Below are 22,972 nucleotides of genomic sequence, written 5' to 3' on the forward strand. Positions count from 1 at the left end.
AAGTGGTTTGTCCAGTGTAGGAAGTTTGCCTTCATATTCATATTTGCTATTTTATTTTCATTATTTGTCTATATTCCAGTCCCATTTTGATTACTCTTAACATCTTTACTTTGATCTTAAAAAGTCTGGCATCTTCCTAATGTTAGTTTTTTGTTCAGGGTTTCAACCTACTCAGAATATGGAAGATGCTTTCCTAAAGAAATAAAATGCCCATTTAGTGTATATTTTATTTCCTTAGCATGAGTTTCTGTGTTCAACTCAGTTAGGATATGTTTGACTGCTCTCTCTTGATTTATGTCACTTGCTTTTTCCTTCCTCGCACAGCCCTCTCGCCTTCTAGGCTTTCCCATTCATATGAGGATATAAAAGTTTGATGCAGGTGAATTGGCCTCCCTGAAGACAAAGAGTTTGACACAGATTGCAGAAACTTTCCTATAAAGTTGTATGTCAGATGAAGAGTTTAAAGGAAATAGCTGCCTAAAGCATCTCATTTCACATTACCCAAAGAGGGAGTTTTTGTCAGAAACTATCATACTGAATAGGTGAAAATACGCTGCCCGGCATATCTACCAACAACACATTATAGACATTATTCCCATGAAAAATTGAAATTGTTTCCCATGGACTTCACGTTATTAGCATTCATTCGAGCACCATAATAATATGGTGAGAAAAAACCACTCCGAATATTTAATAATATTTTGCGTTTTTATGATATGTTATATTTTGAAAGTGAGGCTTAATGAATTGTAATGAATTACCAATTTCCACAAGATGTACCTTGGAGGTAAGTCAAGTATATTATACCCATTTTGCGATTTTAAAAAACAAGAGGACCTGAAATTGAGGGAGTTGCTTAGTATATCATCATGAATGTGACATTAGAAGGAAATAACATAAAATTAGTGTTTTGTTTTGTTTTTTTAACTGAGGTCTACAGTCAAAAGACATTTTAACAATTCTGTTAGGAAACAGGAAATTAAGATTAAAATGTAATAAATATGTGATGTTTCTTATAAAAACTCAAATATCCAGATAGCCAAATAGTACTGACAATAACTTCTCGTTTAAGGTGGTAGGTGAAACAAAGGACACTAGGTTCTTGATTCATTAAAGCTCTTCAATAGTAAAGATGATTGTCAGGTAGTCTATAGAGTAATGGCAATTTTTAGATAAGTTGCTCTTAAGATTCAGGTCATGTGTATTTGTCTTAGTTAAAAAACAGTTCTAGAAACTGATGTGTGGGTTTACTGAAATATGAAAAATTGTCTTCTGAAAGGTCCTTTTGTCTACAGCCTAATTTCAAAGCACTTTGTCACTTGCCATGAGAAGTTCAATGCCAAATGATACAATGTATACAGTCATTAAGGGCAATTAAAAACAACAGCTAATTTCTGAAAACTAACCAAGTAAGACCGTTTCCCAAATATTTCCAGTTTATCACTTCCAATCAAGATAAAGGATTCTGATGTTGTTATGTGCTATTCTATGTCATTCTGATGTAGTTTAATATTTAATTTAGCTTTACTTTTTTGCCAAAAAAATAAAGAAAAATAGTCCATTATAAAATTCTTATGATACATAAAATTTGCGTAAATGAAAACATGCAGAAACATAAAATGTGTATATGTATATGTAGTTTTATAAGTTTTTATTTTAAAGAATTTAGGTTTTTCATATATATTGTCCCATTATTATGTTGCTGGAGCGTGATAAAATTGTGGCCCATTTGATGCTAAGAAATAACTGTATTGTCTAAAACTACATGATCCTAAGTAGATCTAAGATATATTTTTTAAGTCGAAACTTTATCAATACAAACTGAAGAGAATGCAAAAATAAAGAAACTAAAGTTTCCAGTTAACCTTGGTATGTTTCGGGACTAGTCACAGAAGTTTTATGGTCACTTTTGACAAATGTCAGCGTCTAAACAAGATGGTGTTTTCAAACAATAGAATAAAAATAATAATAGGATTTTGGAAACTGAATATATTGAAAAACCTAGAAGATTATGTGCCTCATTTTACAGAGGTTCTTGTTGGGTTACAGAATAATTTTATCCAATGTCCCAGAACTGATTACTGAAAGAGATTAAATCAGAGTCACGATCATTTGACTTTTAGTTCTTTTATTTTTCTTTTAGTTTTTCTTCATCTTGCCTCTTAATGGGAAATGGCAGCAAATTGAGAGTTGCCTTTTTAAAATTAATTTTTATATTTCACAATCATATGTTATAGTGTTAAATTTATATTTAAAATATAAATCTCATAGCAGTGGAGGCTTATTATGACAGATCTACAGATGTAGATCTGTCCTCTACCCCCAAATTTTAGTTGTTTTCTGTTGACTCTAGAATAAAATTTCACTCCTTTGGTTTGATGTGTAACACATAGCCTTATTTATCTGTAGGTAAATATTTACCTTTATTTTCCTTACTCTTTTGATTCTTATCGCCAACCTATGTTCTGGCCTAAACGAATCATTTATTTGCAGTTCCTTTCCTATTCTTTCCAACTTAACTGATTCGCTCAGGTTCTTCTCCTTGCACCATATTTCAATTACTCTCCCTCCCCAGAGCTGAAAGTGAGCTCTCCTTTCTCTGAACTTTCTGAGGTATTGACCTATGTCATATCCATTTTTATTACATCTGATCTGCCAGACTGTAAACTCTTTGCAGGTTAGATTTCTGGCTGCTTGATCTTTGTATTTCTAATAGCACTGTCAAAATATAATAGTTTTTGTTTCTTCATGCGTTCATTCATTCAAACATTTAACTAATATTGCTTTAGGAACCTCTATGTGCTAGATACTGTCCTACTACTGAGTATGTACTCAATAATGTTTGTTAACAGTAAGAGTGAGATAAATGGAGTCAGTTTGAAAGGAACTCGAGGCTGAATAAGGAGGCTGCCTAACAACAAAGATAAAATAGGTGTATTAGAATTTCATGCAAGTTAGTACTATTGTTGGATAAATCCTATACAATACTATAATGGCAACCTCTAGCAGATGCAGCAAAGGGAATATATGTATATTTATGTATATATATGATATGCATATATGTATATATATGTATATATATATACATATATATACATATATATACACATATATATATGTATATATATAGTGCATATTTTTTTCCTATCTTTGATATATCGCAACTAGCAAAACTAGCTTTTGTGGTTCAGAATTAACTCCAAAAGTTAACATTTATCTGAGTTTTGAAGGTGATTTCCACTCTCCTCTATATAGTTACTTATATCTTCCACATGTAAAACAGCTTCCTTTGAAGTTAATAAGAATTCACATGTGACAGAGATAAAAATATTAATAATAGTTCTTAAAACTCATATCAGACACATACAAGAATACTTAGAGAAAGACTTAAGAAAATCTTTTTGTAAGCTGGAAACAAACAAAAAATAACTTCCAAAAATATAAGAAAGTAAAAATTACATATCAAAAATTTTTAAGACAGAATGTAAATGCATATATTTATTCATTTCAAACTCCAATAATTAATTTCAATTACTTTGAAATATAACCCAGGAATATCTATATGCTAATTGCCCATGTTATATACAAATTTGGGCTTATAAAATATAAAAAAGATATGTGTTGAAATTCTAAAAATTATTTCCAATGTTAATATTTTTTGCTTTTAAAAGATGGAAACATACCTAGAAAATAATATTTGATACCTTTCAAAAGCATCTTTAAAGGTGGGTATAAATTCTTCATGGTACATATCTTATTAGCAAATTGGTGCCCAAAATAATGGATTGTTAAGAAAAAAGGTAATCTCTCACTAGCCAGTTTATTCTTTTCTGGAGTTAAGAAGAGCTTGAGGAATTGTACATCAGTGATGGAAATTAAAAATGAATTTAAAATATTATCTTAGTTACACACTTGCTGTTGTATTAGATGTAAACAAAACCAAACAATTAAGTGAAGTGTGTTTGTTCTTATCCACTTCTTTCTGTGAACTGAATCATTTTAATGGATGTTACAGTTTGGCAGGTAGGAGCTGGGCTATTGATTGTTTCTCCTCAGAGGATTGATTGCAAGCTTTGACGATATGGCTCAAATTGTTCGGCCCACTAGGGAATCAATATTATCTAACCCTTTTACAAAGTTAAAATAATGCATATATAAAAAGGTTGTAAATTAGATAATCATGAATTTTCCTATTTTTTTCCATAATAGTCAATTTAATTCTTAAAGTCTTTCTGAGAAGGTAAAACTGTGCTTCTCAAAACTCGTTAAACTTAGTTACATCTTAACTTGGAAATTTCTTTTTCTTTTGTATATTCTTTTAGCTTTTGTCATTTGCTTCAAAGTAGATGAGACTAGAGGACAACAGTGATTTTCTTACTTTATCTTTCCACCTATTTACTTATCAATTTCTTAGCCTACTTTCTTTTTTTACAAACTGGACTGTAACATTTACTTTAGCATTTCCAAGTCTATTTGTATTCATTATAAACAATCTGCAACTTATAAGTAGATATTTAAATGGTTCCACTTATTCCAAATCAGATTATATTTTTATTGCTTCTTAATCTTCAATGAATTTTTTATTTTGAATTCAGGATCCATAAATTTGCAAGCCTCAATTGTGACATTATCTATTCATATTCTTTCTATTCTTGACCCATTTCAGTATTTTAAAAACTCATGAATGCAAATTACATTGACTTCTTTAGTAAGAGACTATTGCGTTGTCTGAAATATACCCCAGGATAAAATGAGAAAATTTAGGAAGAAAAATCTTTACTTATATTTTCTTTACCTTATATTCTATAAATGCATTTTACAATATCAAGATCTAGACAGAATGAAAACATTCAACTATTCATTATCAATACAACTGCCAAGGATTCTGTTGTGTTTCTGGGGCACGGGAATTATGAAAAATGAAAGAACATGAACAGTCCTCCACAAAATTTGAGAGTAAAAACAATCCAAGTAAAAAAGAGTGATAGAGTTCTATTTAAAAGAGAAAGGGAAATACAACTATTTTTGAAATTAAATTATTTAAAATCCCATATAAGTCTAGAAAATATGAAGATAAAAATATAAAATAATTATATTTTACATTGTTAACCAAATTATAATATGCATATAAAGTACAGAATGCATAAGCATCTATAACAGTAAGTTATCATAATGTGAATATAGCCATTAAACAATCACAGATAAAGAAATAGAACACTGACAGTTTCCAGAAACGTCCTTTGTGTTACCATAATATGACACTCTCCCCAAAGTTTACCATATTCTTACTTTTAGCATCATTTGACTAGTTTGTTGGTTTCAAAATTTATATGACCTTTTTCACCCTATTATGTTTATGATTTATTCATGCTGATGCCTGTAAAAATGTTATCAGACATATACATATATACATGTACACATATACATATATACATGTAAATATTTTAGAACAGTTTTAGATACAGTGCAAAGTTGAGAAGAAGGTGCAGAAATTTCTCATCTACTCTCTGCCTCTACATACACAGCCTCCCCTATTATCAACATGCCCCACCAGACTGGTACAACTGTTAGAACCGATCCACCTACACAAACAAATCATAGTCATTGAAGTCCACAGTGTACATTAGGATTCCCTTTTTGTGTTCTAACTGGTTCTAACTGTATGACATTCTGGAAAGCCAAACCTATGTAATCAGTAAAATGCTAAGTGACTGTCAGTGGTTACGGGGGAGAGAGTTATAAATAGGAGGAGTGCTGAGGATTCTTATGACAGTGAAACTGCTCTTTGTGACAGTATAATTGTAGATATATGTCACTATACATTACATTTGTATTCTGCAACATTTATTTGATTGCTTATTAGTCTCAATAGGTTTTTTTTTGTCAGTTCTTTCAGATTTCAACAGATAGCCATGTCATTTCCGAATAGACAATTTTATTTCTTCTTTCTCAATCATACTTTTAATTTCCCTTGTCTTATTGCACTAACTAGGACTTCCAGTACAATGTTGAAAAGAAGTGGTGAGAGGAGACCTCTTTGCTTTGTTCTTACAGAAAACTTCTAGTTAGTTTCTCACCATTATGATGTTAGCTGTAGGATTTTTATATATTCTTTATCAAGTTGAGTAAGTTCCCCTCTAGACCTAGTTTGCTCTTTTGTCAAATGCTTTTTCTACATCATTTGATCATGTGATATTTTTTTTTTCTTTAGCCTACATCATTTGATCATGTGATATTTTTCTACATCATTTGATCATGTGATATTTTTTTTTCTTTGTGACGATTCACATTTATTGATTTTTTAATGTTGATCCAGCCTTGCATTCATGTGATAAATTCCACCTGGTCATGGTATATAACTCTTTTTATACATTATATTTTGTTGAGAATTTTTGCATCTATGTTTGCAATAGATATTTGTCTGTAGTTTTCCTTTCTTGTAATGCACTTGTCTTATAGAATGCATTTAAAAATATGCTCTCTGTTTCTATATTCCAAAAGAGGCTATGGCTAATTGGTATAAAATCTTCCTTAACTGTTTGGTAGAATTCACCAGCAAATCTGTCTGGGTCAGGTGTTTTTCTTTTTGAAAGGTTATTAATTATTTATTCAATTTCTTTAAGAAATTTAGGCATATTTAGCTTGTTTATTTCTTATCTTGTAAATTTTGGCAGATTGTGTCTTTCAGTAAATTGGTCCCTTTCATCTAGGTTATCAAATTTGTAGGCATAGAGTTGTTCATAGTATCTCTCAATTTTCCTTTCAATGTCTGTGGACTCTCTAGTGGTATCTCTTTCATTTCTGATTTAGTAATTTGTTCTCATTTTCTCTCTCTCTCTCTCTCTCTCTCTCTCTCTGTCTCTCTCTCCCCCTCGTCTCTCTGTCTCTCTCTGTCTCTGTCTCTGTCTCTGTCTCTCTCTCTCTTTCTCTCTCTCTCTTTCTCTCTCTCTCTTTGTTTTTTGCAAAGAACTAGCTTTTGGTTTCATTGATTTTCTCTACTGATTTCCTGTTTTTGGATTATTGATTTATACTCTAATTTTTATTTATTTTTTTTTACTTATTTTGGATTTAATTTGTCCTTTTCTAGTTTCCTAAAGTAGAATCTTAGATTATTGACTTTAGATTTTTCTTACATTCTAATTTATGCATACAATGCTATAAATTTCTAAGTACTGATTTCATTACATCCTACAAATGTTAATGTTGTTTGAATTTCATTTAGTTTAAAATATTTTAAAGATTCTCTTGAGATTTCTTCTTTGATCCATTTGTTGTTTAAAGGTGCATCATCTAATCTCTGTGTATTTGGTAATTTTCCATCTATCTTTCTGTTATTGATTTTTAATTTAATTCCATTGTGGTCTGAGAGCAGACATCATATGATTTCTATTTTTTAAGTTGGTTAAGTTGTGCTTTATGATCTGGAATGTGTGGTCTATTTTGGTAAATGTTCCATGTGAGCTTGGGACAAATGTATATTCTGCTGTTGTAGATGAAGTTGTTCACAGATGCCCATTATATCTAATTGACTGATGATGATGTTGAGCTCAACTATGTACTTACTAATTTTCTGCCTGCCAGCTATGCCCATTTATATTGTTGGATTAATATCAATATTTGTTATTATTTTCTATTTATTGCCTTCGTTCTTCATTCCTATATATTTGTCTTCCACCCTTTTTCCTGCCTTTTGTGGTTTTAATTGAGCATTTTATATAATTTTATTTTTCTCATCTCAGGATGTGGGTTATAGTTTAAAAAAATTTTTTTTAGTGGTTGTTCTTCAGTTTGCAATATACATTTACAATATACAAACTAATCTAAGTCCACTTTCATTTTATACTATACCACTTCGCAGGTAGTGTAAGTACCTTATAATGACAAAACATTCCTAATTCCTCCCTCTTGTCCTTTGCATTATTGCTTTTGTTCACTTTAGTTATACATAAGCATATATAATACATAAGCATACCTAATAAAATATATTATTATTATTTTGAATATACTGTTATTTGTTAAATTAATTAAGAATAAGAAAAAAAAGTCTGTATTTTACCTTTACTTATTCCTTCTTTGATGCTCTTTCTTTCTTTTGATAGATCTGAATTTCTGACCTATCTCATTTTCCTTTTCTCTAATGAACTTCCTGCAAGACAGGTCTACTAGCAACAGATTTCCTCAATTTTATTTTATCTGAGAAAGTCTTTATTTCTCCTTTATTTTTGAAGAAAAATTTTACAGGGTACAGAATTCCAGGTTGTTTTTTTGTTCTCAACAGTATATATAAATATTTCATTCCTATCTCTTTTCTTGCTTGCATGGTTTTCAAGGAAAAGTTGGATGTAATTCTTATCTTTCCTCCTCTACATGTGAGATTTCTTTCCTCTGGGATTTTTCAGAACTTTTTCTTTATCTTCATATTTTATAGCTTTAATGTATGCTTAGGTGTAGTATTTTTGGCATTTATTTTGCTTTGTGTTCTTTGAGATTCCTGGATCTGTGTTTTGGTATTTGACATTATTTGGGGAAAATTCTCAGTTATTTGTTTCAGGTATTTCTTCTGTTCTTTTCTCTTGCTTTTCCCTTTCTGAAATTGCTATTACATGTATCATATACATTTTGTAGTTGTCCCACTGTTCTTGGATAATCTGGTGTTTTTTGTTTTTTGGTTTTTTTTTTTCAGTTTTTTTCTCTCTGTTTTTTAGTTTTGGGATTTTTTTTTTTTAATTGGGATATCCTCAAGCTCAGAGATTTCTTTTTGGTTCTTTTTTAGAATTTTGATCTTTTTCTACGTATATTGACTATCTATTTTTTATGCTTTAGTATGTTAATAATAATCATTTATGTAATCAACATCGGAGTCTGGTTCTGATGCTTACTCTGTCTTTCAAATTGTGTGTGGGTGTGTTTTTTGCCTGTTAGCATATTTTTCAATTTTTTTCTTGATTGCTGGACATTATGTACTAGGCAAACAGAACTGCTATAAATAGTTCTTTAGTAATGTGTTGGCCAGGTGTGTGGTGTGGGGAAAGCATTCTATAGTCTCATGATTTGGACTCAGTCTTTTAGTCAACCTGCGCTCCTAAATGTGATTTTCATGAGTGCTTCTTATTTACCTCCCTCTAATCCTCATCAAGGAGGACGTGATGGCTAGAGGGAGCTGGAGCTGAGTATTTCCCTTCCTCTATGCAGAAGGCTAGAACTGGCTGGAGTTGGATGTTTCCCTTTTTCCAGTTCAGTTAGGCTTTGACAAAACTCCAGCAGGATAGGCTCTGGTTAAATGGTTTCTCTTCAGGTCAGACCTTGTTAAGAACAGAATGCTCTGGTATATTTCAAAAAAAAAAAAAAAAATTTTTTTTTTCTCTTCTGTTGAAAGTATAAGAGGATTTTTCTTTGATATTTGCACAGTGAACAAGTTATATTTAGCTTCCTAAGCTTTCAGTTTCTGTTCCGGAATATATAATATGCAAATATGGATAGCTGGTAAGCTTAGCAAATACAAAAACAAAAACAAAAAAACCAGGGAAATTCTTGTGATTTCTTTCCTTTGTATTTTTTTGGGGGGCCTCTGTAAGACAGTTCTCAGTAAATGCCTGTTATTATTGCTTCTTGCTTCAAGTGATTATTCAGTCTGTATGACTATAGTAACTATTTATTTTCTTAATTAAAAATAATGCTATGGTGTATGTTATTGCATGTTTTGGTTTCGATATCATAGAAGTGCAGTTTTTGAGAAAAATCCAAGAAAATATAGGAGGAAGGACTTAATATGGAATTCGTATCATACTTTAAAAAGAGCTGATTCTGAATATCAATTTAGGAAATGTGGGTGAAAATATCAGACTCAAAAATAAATACAAAGTAAATAGTTTTGTATCAAGTGCTAGGCTAAATAATCTTCTTAAAATAAATATTATTCATGGTGGATCTGGATTTATTCATGCTAATGACAGGCATTTAAACTTGGTCTGGTTTTCCAGGTCCCTTGCAGAATTATATGGCTTACTTTACTGTAGAACAGCCTATAAAGTACTATTCATTCATGGGTTTATTCATTCAATACAATTTATTTAACACCTAATATATTGCAGGCACTTTGAAAGATATTAAGGATAAAGAATTATGTAATGAATGCAGAACTTGCTCAGAAGGAGCATATGGTTTAACACAATAGAGATTATTATGAGTTCAATGATGAAGCTATTAAGTGATACGTTATGTTGCAAGAGTGTGTAAACCATCTAAAGAACAGTGAAAAATAAAGCAAGTTTTGTCTAAGGTATTAAAAAGTCATTGAATATTTTTACTGTTTGTACATAGTAGACACTCAATGCATGTTTGATGACTCACTATAATTTTCTAAATATATTGTGATACACAACCATGTCTAAATCTTTAGTTTTTATGGAATTGAAATGGAGTATATGTTAATTTAAGTATTTTTTCTTTTTTTCCAACATTTACATAACATATTGACATGATTGTGGATACTCATAAATTGCTAAAGCAATGGCTTTACTGCAATTTTAGATCATAAACTTCAAGAAATATTGAATAGATTATATAACAATTATATGTAACTTGTAGTATTATATTATTCCCCTGAGCTGCAATGTTTAAAAATAGATGTGAGTTGAAATTCTGGAAAAAACATAGTCTTCACCTTCCAAGTCCTTTAGGTATGCCTACAGCAGCTCTTCATTACAGGAACTCTCCTGGAAGATTGCCTGGATGCTGGGACTGTCAGGAATGTGACTGCCTCTTTTAAGCAAAAGTTTAGATTGTGTTCACTTGACACGTATGCTACTCCAAGTAAGTGCAGATCAATCCAATTGCATCTGAGCCACTGGAGGTCTAATTAAATGATAACAGTTCCTAACCTACTTTTGTCTCATGTTGTACTAAACTGGGAAGTGAGGGATTTCAGAAACATTTCCAAGGTCTCTTCTGTCTAAAAAATGAGTTCATAGGTCAGCAGCATGGGCAGCTGTTCTTTTACTATGTGTAATATATAAAGCAAGGCATATAATATTCTCTATTTTGTAATTAAATAACAAGAAAAGGTTATCCAGAATTACTGATGATTTTTTTTCCAACCCATGCTCTGGATATTACCAAATGTATCCCTAAGCTGATAATAAGCTAACTTACCACTGAGTGCTTTTAGACCCCCATACCCATAATGAGTCATACAGTAGTCTGGGCCCAGGGAACTCGAAGTTGCAAAAGACAGAGTTCTACTTTGAGATGCGACTTATCTACTGATGGCCTTCTTCAAAGAGTTTGCCTCTGTTTCTGGCATATTTTTTCCTTGAAGATTTAGAGTGCTTCAGATATTCAGAATTGTGTTTAAATGTTTGAGACTAGTTTTTGTTGTTAATAAAACATGATAGTATATTCTTGCGAAATTTGATACTAAATAGTTTAAAGTCTCTGTATCTGAAAATTTGGATTTTAAAAAAAATGAATTAGAAGAATGACTCTTCATAGTAGTCTCTGGAAAACATACAAAATACAGTTTAGAAAATGATAGCCTCTGAGCCTAAACTCCCAATAAATAGCAATATTTGTTCCTATCAATCAAGAATATGCGAAAATAAATCTATCTGCATTTCATCTTAAGTGCCCATTATGTCAGATCAGTTGGAAAGAGAATTTTCAGACCAGGAACCTCTTCATCTTTTATAGAGAAAGGAACACAGTGCCCTGTTTTGTTTTGTTTTGTTTTTTCATTATTGTTTTGTTATCATACAAGAAATGTATGTTCGTTGTAAAATTCAAAAAACAACTATGTAGTGAAAAGCATCTATTTTTCCTAAATTAAATGTTTAATGTAATAAAAGCTTTCTCATTAAAAGAAATGATCAGTTTGTAAGACAGCCAACACTAAAATGAGAGTTTGAATTCATTTAGGTTATAATGGTAACTGGGTAAATCTCAGGACATTCAGAGAAGAGTCACTGGGAGGTTGTAGAGTAAGGAAAGCATAGGGCCCCACCAAAGAAACTGCTTGGGTTCACTCTTAGAAAAAAGATATAGGAGGATGGTTTCTTGTCTTCAAAGTGTTGAAAGGTCAGTAAGCAGAAAACAAAGTAGACTTGTACCAGGTAGTAAAGGACCAACATAACAAGGAAATAACATTTCAGCCCTGTGTGAAAGTGAGTTTCCTAACAATTGGTGCTGCCCAGTTATGAGATGGGCTGCCCTCTGAAAAATAGAGCTCTCCACACAGGATATACAATTTAAAAAACTGGCAATCAGCCAAGGGCACTGCAATAGCATTTGCAGTATTACATGGGAGTTAGGTTTATATGCCTTTCATTTTGGGAGTGCATTTCTGCTTCCTCTCCTTGGCTCTGCTCTCTCTTTCATTGCAAATATCTAAGTTCAGGCAGATAAATTTCCAATAAAGACACGAGAAATAAGTAGTTGGCTTACAATAGATGGCCAAGAGAATGGTAGGAAGTATTTTCAGCACTTTATAAAGGCAACTACAACCCTCTCAAGATGAGATCCCTGGGCATTCTCTTTTCCAAATAGTGAATACAAGAGGCACAGATGTGGCGACTTCCTTTTGCTTTGGTTAAGAGAATTTATATCTCTTTAATATTCAGAGGTTAGTACCATTATGCTCAGCTTAAAGCAAAAAAATATATATATATATTGCATCTGTACTGTATAAGAATACCTAATTTTTCCCAGAAAAATTCATAAGAAATTCTTGAATGAACACAAACATTTCTGAAATGCTATTTATACCTCATATTGCCTGAATATTCAAAAATAATCAAAGCTTATGAAATTCTGTCATTCTTATATTCACTGATTACCTCCACCTCCTCCATTTCTAATTTCAGTTGAAGAGTTTCAAAAATAAAAAGAAAAATAGAGGAACAGTATGAGGAGACAGATGGCTTAGCTAATGACAAAATCCATTTGACTTTTACCACACATGGAGCTAGAGAGCTTGATTAATAGTTGGTCAGCCACTGAGACAATATGAAAATAAAAAAAAAAGCTACTTGGCAAAATGTTTCTTAAATGAATATAAATATCATATAATTGCTTGATTTAAATGTTACTTTAAATGGCCATTTTGCATCATTGCTCTTAAATCTGCCTGCTTGAACCAGCTCAAACCAACATAAAAATGTTTCTAGCATTAAGTCTAGAACATGAGCCAATAAAAACCTGTTTTGACTGCATCTACTGATTCAGTAAAAATGAAATGCAATTGAAAACTTAGTGCCTTTTCCTGGATGACTGTAATATATTATAATTACCAAAGAGAAAAAGGACCAAAGAATGTCTGCCTATACAGATTGTTCTTAGAATATTAGAATCTCTGAGTTGGAAAGAACCTGAAACTTCTTCTCGTCAATTACCTTTTTTAAAACTGAAATTCACGAGGCCCTAAAGAATGAAGTGATTTTTCTGAGACCACAGTTTTCCAGTAAAACTTATGCTGGAACCTTATGATTCTGGTCTTCTAATTCAATATGCACTATCTTTTTCACTATCCTTTACTATGTGTATTGTCAGCATCTCATAAATGTTGTTAGGATTATTGTTTCTTCTGTTTTTAACATTGGTGAGACATTGAAAAGTAAACTACATGTGCCTATGATGTAGATGTATGTGAGATTGGAAATAGTATATCCCAAAGTAAACTTAGGTAAATGGCATTACTTAAATGCCATTTAAAAGAACATATTTTTTTGTAAAAGCCAGGGAGTACCTTATGTGTTAATTTTAACTAGATTTATTTCTAAAAATTGGTCTAAAGTAGAAGAGAATTTTCAAGTCAATGATTCACTTTTGAACATTGGCCAAATTGTTGATGAGTTTGACTTTTTTGTACTCAATTTTAATATTATGGAAAAAAATAGCCAATGGGGCAATGATTTAGAGCAGATGCTCCTTTGAGCTAAACTCTTTCAGAGAAATGCATTACAAAGAAAAAAATACAGCTATTTTATCTTCAAATTGAAAAAAAATGCTTAAAATGTTATTATGACTGTGATAGTTATTAAACAATGATATATTATGTGGTTGATTTTCTAGGAAGTCTTCTCTTCTTATCTATATTATTTGACCATACCAGAGTGTTTAGACAATTTTATTTAAGGCGTTGCTCTCCTTGAGAATATGGCTGTACACACATAATGTCTCTGTCTATAGCTGTACAAGGTCAAGTAATATCATTTGACACATGTACACTGAAAATCAGTAAAATATGCATACATTTATCAAGCTCTAATTAATACTATGCATGCTGAAAATATTTAGAGGCAAAGTGTACATACAATTCAATTTCTGTAAGTTATTTTGAAATGCATCAAAATAAACAAATGTAAATATAGGTAGTTGCATAGATGAATAGACATGTGATAAAGCAAAATAGCAAATGTTAGTTATAGAATCTATGATGTTAGTATATGGATCTTCACTGCATAATTCTTTCAATATTTCTGTATATTTGAAGTTTTTCATAAAAATTTTGGAAAAACAGATATGCTCAAATTGTAGCTGCTATTGGAGATGTTCCTTCAAACACCTCCAATCTCAGAGACAATTTTATAGTTCCAGTAAAAATAATCAACTCAAATTCTATTAGAAATGACTTGCCACAAAACTAGTTTTTAAATTCAATAATTATGGCCTCGAGAATGAATGATACAGTACTTCAGGTAGAGTGTATTCAATATTCACCCACCTCTAAAACTGGTTTCAAAGGGCAAGTCGTAGACACTAAGCCTGCTCAGCAGGTTTTGTCCTATTAGCTAGGGATGCAGCATGCATGCAGCTCACTCTGACAATCTTTAAGGAAACCAGAGCTGGTAACTCAGTCTTGAACATTTTGTCTGCTGCAGTGTGGAATGCTGGCATTTTAATTATCAATTGGCCCAGATCCTTGAGCAGATTTGCTATCACTCTCTGGCAATCCCTTAGCCTACCTTCAAGTGCAGTGCAGTGGTCTTTCACCTAAGTGAGAACATTTCTCACAATGTTAAAATCTGATAATAGAATGTCAACCCAAACACTTTTACGGTATGTGAATATGCCCTTAATTAGACTTCACAAAAATTTGACATGCACTTTCTATGACAACTCTTGTGCTAGATCTTAAGTACAAAAGTGGGTAAAACACAGTGGGATAACAGGTTTTTACCAGAAATTTAATAAAAAATATTGGTCACTCAGATTCTGTCTAAAAAAGATTTTTAAAGAAAGCAATGCTATGAGAAAGGCATCTGTGTTATTGGATTCTCAAGGTTTAATTTAATTATCAAATTAAACTATCAGATAGCCACATAGTTGTATATATTGAATTTTAATATTAAGCTTTCAGATTTAATTGAGGGAAATAAAAGAATTAAAAAAATTACTTCTATCTTGTCACTAAAACTGATTTCAATGCCATGTTATATATGTATTCCCTATAAAGTCAAAATAATCAATTAATTTTATAATTAAATGTTAGCAAAATTTTGACTTTATAGAAAATTTAATATGCCATTTCTTTCAAACAATGAAAGTTATGCAATCTCTTTTTGCCTAGATTTCCAAGAAATTCAAAGTGGAATGTTAACTGTAGCTACATCACTTTTCTATTTTCATTTTGATTGTTAATATATGAGAGTTTTTAAAAATGTGACCGCCAAAATCATTTTTGGAATAAGTCGATCATAAATACATATAAAACATTAGTTAAAAACATTTGCATCAAATACATGAGTTCTACCAAATATATATTAAAGATTTTAGATCTGTTTATCTATATTTTAATTTATTGAATTGATAAGAATGTCACCAAATATTTTCTGACTACAGAGTGTGCCACATTGTTTAAAAAACCAAGGCAAGTCTATGGCCATGACACCCTGAACATGCCCAATCTCATCTGATCTCGGAAGTTAAGCAGGGTCGAGCCTGGTTAGTACTTGGATGGGAGATCACCTAGGAATACCAGGTTCTGTCGGCATAAAAAAAAAAAAAAAAGGCAAAATACACTTGAAAATTAATTAAAATTTTTAAAGTAAATCATTGAAATCATTTTATAAAGCAGCAAATCATGTGTGTAATCATTCTAAAAACAAAAAGAGGGTCACTTTATGTCTATTGGTAGGCGATGTGATGCATTTATTTTGTCTTCCCTGGGTATCTTTAAAAAGTTGAAAAATTAGCTACATTGCTTCTGATACAGGTCCAGGAAATGAGATTTGAAGAGAATTGGTAGTAGTTTTCTGTGATAAACACAGAGATTCCTAATTTATTTTAGCAACATCCTTGTTATTCATCTTCAGGGTATTGTATAGTCTCCCTTATGTGAGCCAAGAGATGGGGACCAGAGAAGAGAGGAAAGGGGAAGGAGAAAGAAGGAAAGGAGAATAGAAAGGAAAGAGATTGAGAAAGAGGGAGAGAGATTTTATGAAGATTTTTTTTCATATTTTTAATTCAAATTTATTAATTTCCTATTCCAAAACGTGCTGGGATAATTAATGAAATAATGATAACCGTAACAAAGTTTCTCAGAAATTTTAATGTTACTTTAAAATATTGGCTAAATAGCACTAATAACAATATCTAAAAAACATCCTCTTCATTGATTAATAACTGAAAAATAGTCACTCCCTCAGGTAAGTTTTGTACAGATTACAAAATTTGTTTCATTATGGTATTGAAAAGTCTTCATTTCCCCCAAAGATTTTTTGGTTAAATATTTCATCATTGAGGCAGTCCTTGAGTCTTGTGTCTTAGGGAATGAAAGTCATGTAATGCTCCATTAAGTCTATATAAGTAATAGATCTATATTATCAGTCAATTATAAATGACTTAATTCCATCTATGTTCATTATTCTGGAAAACGTGAAACCGAGTTCACTTGTTTTATTCTATATTTAATAAGTTTCGAAAAATGTAATAATCTTAAAATCACTGGCTCTATGTCAACAAGTACCATATTATTTTTATCAAGACATTAGTTAATAACCTTTGGCTCTGATATCGTAACAGATTTATAGTTATTCTCAACTGAAACCTCCCAGTCCATCTCTGTTCACCCATTCTTTCCTATAGTGGATAATGTTTAATATTTGAAGTTCCACCTTATTTCAAATGATTCTTTTCAGTGTGTTTAGTAGAGCACAATATCGAGTGGTAATTACTGCCAAATATTACTATCATAAACATTTAAATTATTTTATGACTGCTTTGTTAGAGAATGTATTATTTTATTCAAGTTAAATAGTGAGATACACAGAAAGGGGGAAAATACTTTGGCATTTAAAAGATTTAAAAGTAAAGCCCATTTAAATCTTTCAGAGTCTATGCCTAGTAGAAAGGTATTCTTTGAAGGGATTTATTTTACTAGCTCTTGGTAAATAAGTGATTCTGTTACTATGAACAACAGCCAACACATCTAATGCATGGACTATGTGCTAGACCCTATCTATGTATATTCCATATATTAGCTCATTTTATTCTCACAGCAATGTATCAGGTCATACTATTGTTATCTCCATTTTATAAAGAAACTGAGGCACAGAGTAATTAAGTAACTTGTCTGGTGTCATGACTAGTAAGGGGTAGAGCTAAGATGAGAACTCAAATAATCTCCTCTAACATCTGTGCTTATAAATATCTCCTTAAATGTCTTGTAGCAAAACACCTGTAGATAACGTAAACATTACCAGGTCTCACAAAAGCAATTTCATTGATAGCTTAGTATATATTTAAAACACAGAAGCATAGATTGCCTTCTCTTGAAGTACAATTGAGTTTAAGATGCCCAACATTTTAAAATCAAAATACTGAAAAATGAATTAGAAGTTGGTATTTAGAATACATTTGATAGTTTAATGCTTCCCAGTCTATAATTTGTCTAATTTATTCTTGCCCAGTGCTAACATTTCTATACAATAAATTTCTAATTTTTCTTATTACTAAATAACTAGCTGTGTGTTTTTTTAAAAAAATATGTACAAAGATATTTTAAGAAACCACATTTCAATAAATTTAATTAAATTTGTACTATATGCAAGGCATGATATCTAGTATTTTTGGTGAATTAAAAACAAAAAACATGGTCTCCGCTTTTGGTAATTTTATAATCTAGGGGAGAGAAATGCAAGAAGCAGGAACTCTGGAAGATAAACATACATTCTGAAGTCAGATTATAGAAGCAGTTGCTCAAAATAATGAATAAAAATCAGCAAATGAGCAAAAAAGGGGGTTCAATCTTATGTCATATAAATTGCAAATTTTGACAATTGTCTGAAAAAAACAGACATTCTGGTGCTTCACACGGTGGTTCCTAATACATCACCGCAATCAGGAATAGCACTGAGGGAAGAGGCAAGCTAAACACGGAGAATTTTCAGTCCTATTTACTAGTTAGGAGGGAATCAGGTAGACATTCAGTACAAAGGCAGCCCTTGCAAATCCGCTTACCATAGCAGAATTTCAGGAGAGGGCCATCAGAAGCTAGATAATTTTGCAGGATCTTGGGTTATGTTGGATGAAGAGTGAAAGGTTAGAGAAAAGACATACTAACTGCCTATATCAACTTATCCCTGGTAATAGAGGCTGAGATTAGAAAGTATGGTTCTAGACTCCAGAAAGGGCTGCGTATAGCACCAAACTCTCCTTCTCTGCAGTCATCTCTTGTCTTCAGACTACAGACAAGCAGACTTGTTCTCCATTTGTGAAATATAAATCTCTTTTTTAAAAATATTTACTTTATATTAGTTTCAGGTACACAATATACATTAGTTAGACATTTATATAGTTTATATGAAGTTGTCTCCCCAATTACTCTAGCACCCATCTGGCTCTACACATAGTCATTACATTACTATTGACGATATTTCCCATGCTGTTCTCTACATCCCTGTAACTATTTTGTAACTACTTCTTCATCCCTTCTTCATCCCTTCACCTTTTTCACTCAGCTCCCCAAACTCTTCCCCTCTGCCAATTACCTGATTGTCCTCTATATCTGTGACTCTGTTTTCATTTAATTTGTTCCTTTTGATCTTTAAATTCCACATATAAGTGAAATTTAATGGTGTTTATCTTTCTCTGTCTGACCTTCGTCATCCAGCATAATACCCTCTAGGACCATTGATGTCATTACAAATGGTAGGATTTCATTGTTTTTTATGGCTGAGTAATAGCCCATTATATATGGAATATCTCCTCTTTATCCAATTATCTGTTAATGGGCAATTAGGTTGCTTCCACATCTTGGCTATGGTGACTAGTGCTGCAGTGAACATAGAGGTGCATAGATCTTTTTGAATTGGTGTTTTTGGTTTTCTTTTTTTGGATAAATACCCAGAAGTGCAATTGCTGAGTCAAAAGGTAGTTCCATTTTTAATTTTTTTGAGGAACTTCCAAACTATTTTCCATAGTTGCTGTACCATTTTGTAATCCCACCAAAAGTGTACAAAGGTTCTTTTTTCTCCACGTTCTTGCCAACACTTATTGTTTTTTGATTTACTGATGATAGCCATTCTGACAGGTGTGAGGTGATATCTCATTGTGGTTTTAATTTGCATTTCTCAGATGATTAGTGATATTGAGCATCTTTTCATATGTCTATTGTATTTTCTGGAGAAATAACTATTGAGGTCTTCTGCCCATTTTTAATTGGTTTTTTTTTTTGTCTTTTTGTTGTTGAGTTGTATGAGTTCATTATAATTTTTAGATATTAACCCCTTATCAGATGTATCATAGGCAAATATCTTCTCCCATTTAGTAGGTTTTCTTTTCATTTTATTGATGGTTTTCTTTGCTGTGCAAAAACTTTTTAGTTTGATATAGTCTCATTTGTTTATTTATTTTTTTGTTTCCCTTGCCTGAGGAGATATAGTAGAAAAAAAATTACTAATAGAAACATGAGAGAGTTTATTGTCAATGTTTTCTAGAAGTTTTCTGGTTTCGGGTCTTACATTTAAGTCTTTTACTCATTTGGAGTTTATTCTTATATATGGTGTAAGAAAGTGGTCTAGTTTCATTTTTTCACATGTGTCTGACCAGTTTTAACAACTTCATTTGTTGACGAGACCATCTTTACCCCATTGTATATTCTTGCCTCCTTTAGCATAGATTAAATGACCATATAAGTGTGGATTTCTGGCTCTCTGCTCTTCCATTGATCTATCAATCTGTTTGTTTGTTTGTTTTAATGCCAGTACCATGCTGTTTTGATTACTATAGCCTTGTAATATAGTTTGATATCAGGTTGTGATACCTCCAACTGTGTTCTTCTTTTTCAAGATTGCCATGACTTTTGGGGATTTTTTATAGTTCCATATAAATTTTTCTGATTATCTGTTCTAGTTCTCTGAAAAATGCCATTGGTATTTTGATAGAGATTTCATTGAATCTATAGATTACTTTGGGTAGTATGGACATTTTAATGATATAGATTCTTCTATGCATGAGCACAGTCTATGCTTACATTTATTTGTATCTTCTTCCATTTTTTTTTCAATGGCAGAATTTTTCAGGAAAAGGTCTTTTGTCTCCTTGGTTAATTTGATTCCTGGATATTTTATTGCTTTTGATGCAATTATAAATGGGATTGTTTTTTTAATTTCTCTTTCCGATAGTTCATCATTGGTGTATAAAAATGCAACTGACTTCTGAATATTAATTTGGTATCCTGCTACTTTACTGAATTCACTTATCAGTTCTAACAGTTTTTGGGTAGAATCTATAGGGTTCTCTGCATGTAGTAGCATGTCATCTGCAAATAATGACAGATTTACTTCTTCCTTTCCAATTTGGATGCTTTTCATTTCTCTATCTTGTCTGTATCTTGACTGCTATAGCAAGGACTTCTAAAACTATGATGAATAAAAGTGGTGAAAGTGGGCATCTTTGTCTTATTCCTGATCTTAAGGAAAATGATTTTAGCCTTTCCCCTTTGAGTATAATGTTAGCTGTAGATTTGTCATATATGGTTTTTATTATGTTGAGGTATGTTCCCTCTATTCCCACTTTGTTGAGAGTTTTTATCATAAATTGATGCTAGATTTTGTCAAATGCTTTTTCTGCATCTATTGATATGATCAAATGATTTTTATCTTCCAATTTGTTAATGTGGTATATCATATTAATTGATTTGAAAATGTTAAATCAACCTTGCATTTCAGGAATAAATCCAACTTGATCATAGTATATGATATTTTTAATGTATTACCGAATTCGGTTTACTGATATTTTGTTGAGGATTTTTTCATCAATGTTCATCAGGGATATAGACATATAGTTTTTTGTTTTTGTTTTTGTTGTTGTTGTTGTTGTTGTTGTTTTTTGTAATGTCTGTCTGGTTTTGGAATCAGGATAATGATGACATCATAAAAAGAGCGAGGAATCTTTTTCTCCTCTTGAATTTTTTGGAATAGTTTGAGAATAGGTGTTAATTTGTCTTTGAACTTTTGGTAAAATTTACCTATAAAGCCATCTGGTCTAGTACTTTTATTTTTTGGAAGTTTTTTGATTGCTGATTAGGTTTTGTTGGTGGTAGTTGATTGGTTCAGAATTTTTGTGGTTTTTTTTTGACTAAGTCTTGGAAGATTATATATTTCTAGGAATATATCCATTTCTTCCAGATTGTCCAATTTGTTGGTATATAAATGTTCAGGGTATTTTCTTATAGTGAGATCTGTAGTTACTTCTCTTTTATTTCTGATTTTATTAATATGGGTCCTCTCTCTTTTTTTCTTTATGAGTCTGGTTAAAGGTTTATCAGTTTTGTTTATTCTTTCAAGGAATTAGCTTTTGATTTCATTGATCTTTTGTATTGTTTTTCTAGATTATTTCATTTATTTCTGCTCTGATCTTTGTTATTTTCTTCCTTCTCATTTCAGGTTTTGCATGCTGTTCTTTTTCTAGTACTTTTAAATGCAAGGTTAGTTTATTAAGATTTTTTCTAATTTCTTAATAGATTAAGAAATTGTATTGCTATGCATTTCCCTCTTAAGACTGCTTTCACTGTGCTTCATAGGTTTTAATTTGTTGTGTTTTCATTTTGATTTATCTCTGGGTATCTTTTGATTTCTTCCTTGATCTCATCGTTAACCCATTTATTGTTTAGTAGCATGTTATTTATTCTCCAGCGTTTGTGTATTTTCCAGCTTTTTTCTCGTAGTTGATTTCTAGTTTCATACCATTGTGGTCAGAGAAGACGCTTGTTATGATTTTAATCTTCTTAAATTTATTGAGGTTTGTCTTATGGCCTAACATGTGGTCAGGCTTGGAAAATGTTTCATGTGCATTTGAAAAGAATGTATATTCTGCTGCTTTGGGGTGAAATGCTCGAAAATATCAATTAAATTCATCTGGTCTAGTATGTCATTTGAGGCTGCTGTTTTCATGTTGATTTTCAGTCTAAAAGATCTACCCATTGGTGTCAATGGGGTGTTATAGTTTCCTACTATGAGTGTATTACTGTTGATCTCTCCTTTTATATCAGTCAATAATTGATTTAAATATGTATGTTGCTTCTATATATGTTTACTAGGGCTATATCTTCTTGTTGTATTGATTCCTCTATCATTATGTAATGCCCTTCTTTGTCTCTTATTATAGCCTTCATTTAATTTTTTTAATTAATTGATTGATTGATTGATTGATTGATGGTGACATTGGTTAGAGAAATCCAGTGTATACCCTTTGTTTTAAAGTCTATTTTGTCTGATATAAGTATTGCCATTCCAGCTTTTAAAAAAATTTTCATTACTTGCAATATCTTTTTTCCATTACTTTCTGTCTATGTGTGCTATTTGATTTGAAGTGGGTCTCTTATAGATAGCATATGTAACAGTCTTGTTTTCTTATCCATTCAGCTACCCTATGTCTTTCGATTGGAGCATTTAATCCATTGACATTTAAAGTGATTATTGATAGGTACTTAGTTACTGACATTTTATTACTCATATTTATGGGTTTTTCCCTCCTC

The 22,972-nt window shown here is 31.4% G+C and overlaps 1 pseudogene; it reads left to right on the plus strand.

Moving 5' to 3' along the window:
* The first annotated feature begins 15,866 nt into the window (after positions 1-15,866).
* On the plus strand, positions 15,867-15,985 carry LOC112480768 (annotated as a pseudogene).
* The last annotated feature ends 6,987 nt before the right edge of the window (positions 15,986-22,972 follow it).

The sequence above is a fragment of the Pteropus alecto genome, unplaced genomic scaffold, assembly GCF_000325575.1.
Source record: "Pteropus alecto unplaced genomic scaffold, ASM32557v1 scaffold20, whole genome shotgun sequence".
Classification (NCBI taxonomy): Eukaryota; Metazoa; Chordata; class Mammalia; order Chiroptera; family Pteropodidae; genus Pteropus; species Pteropus alecto.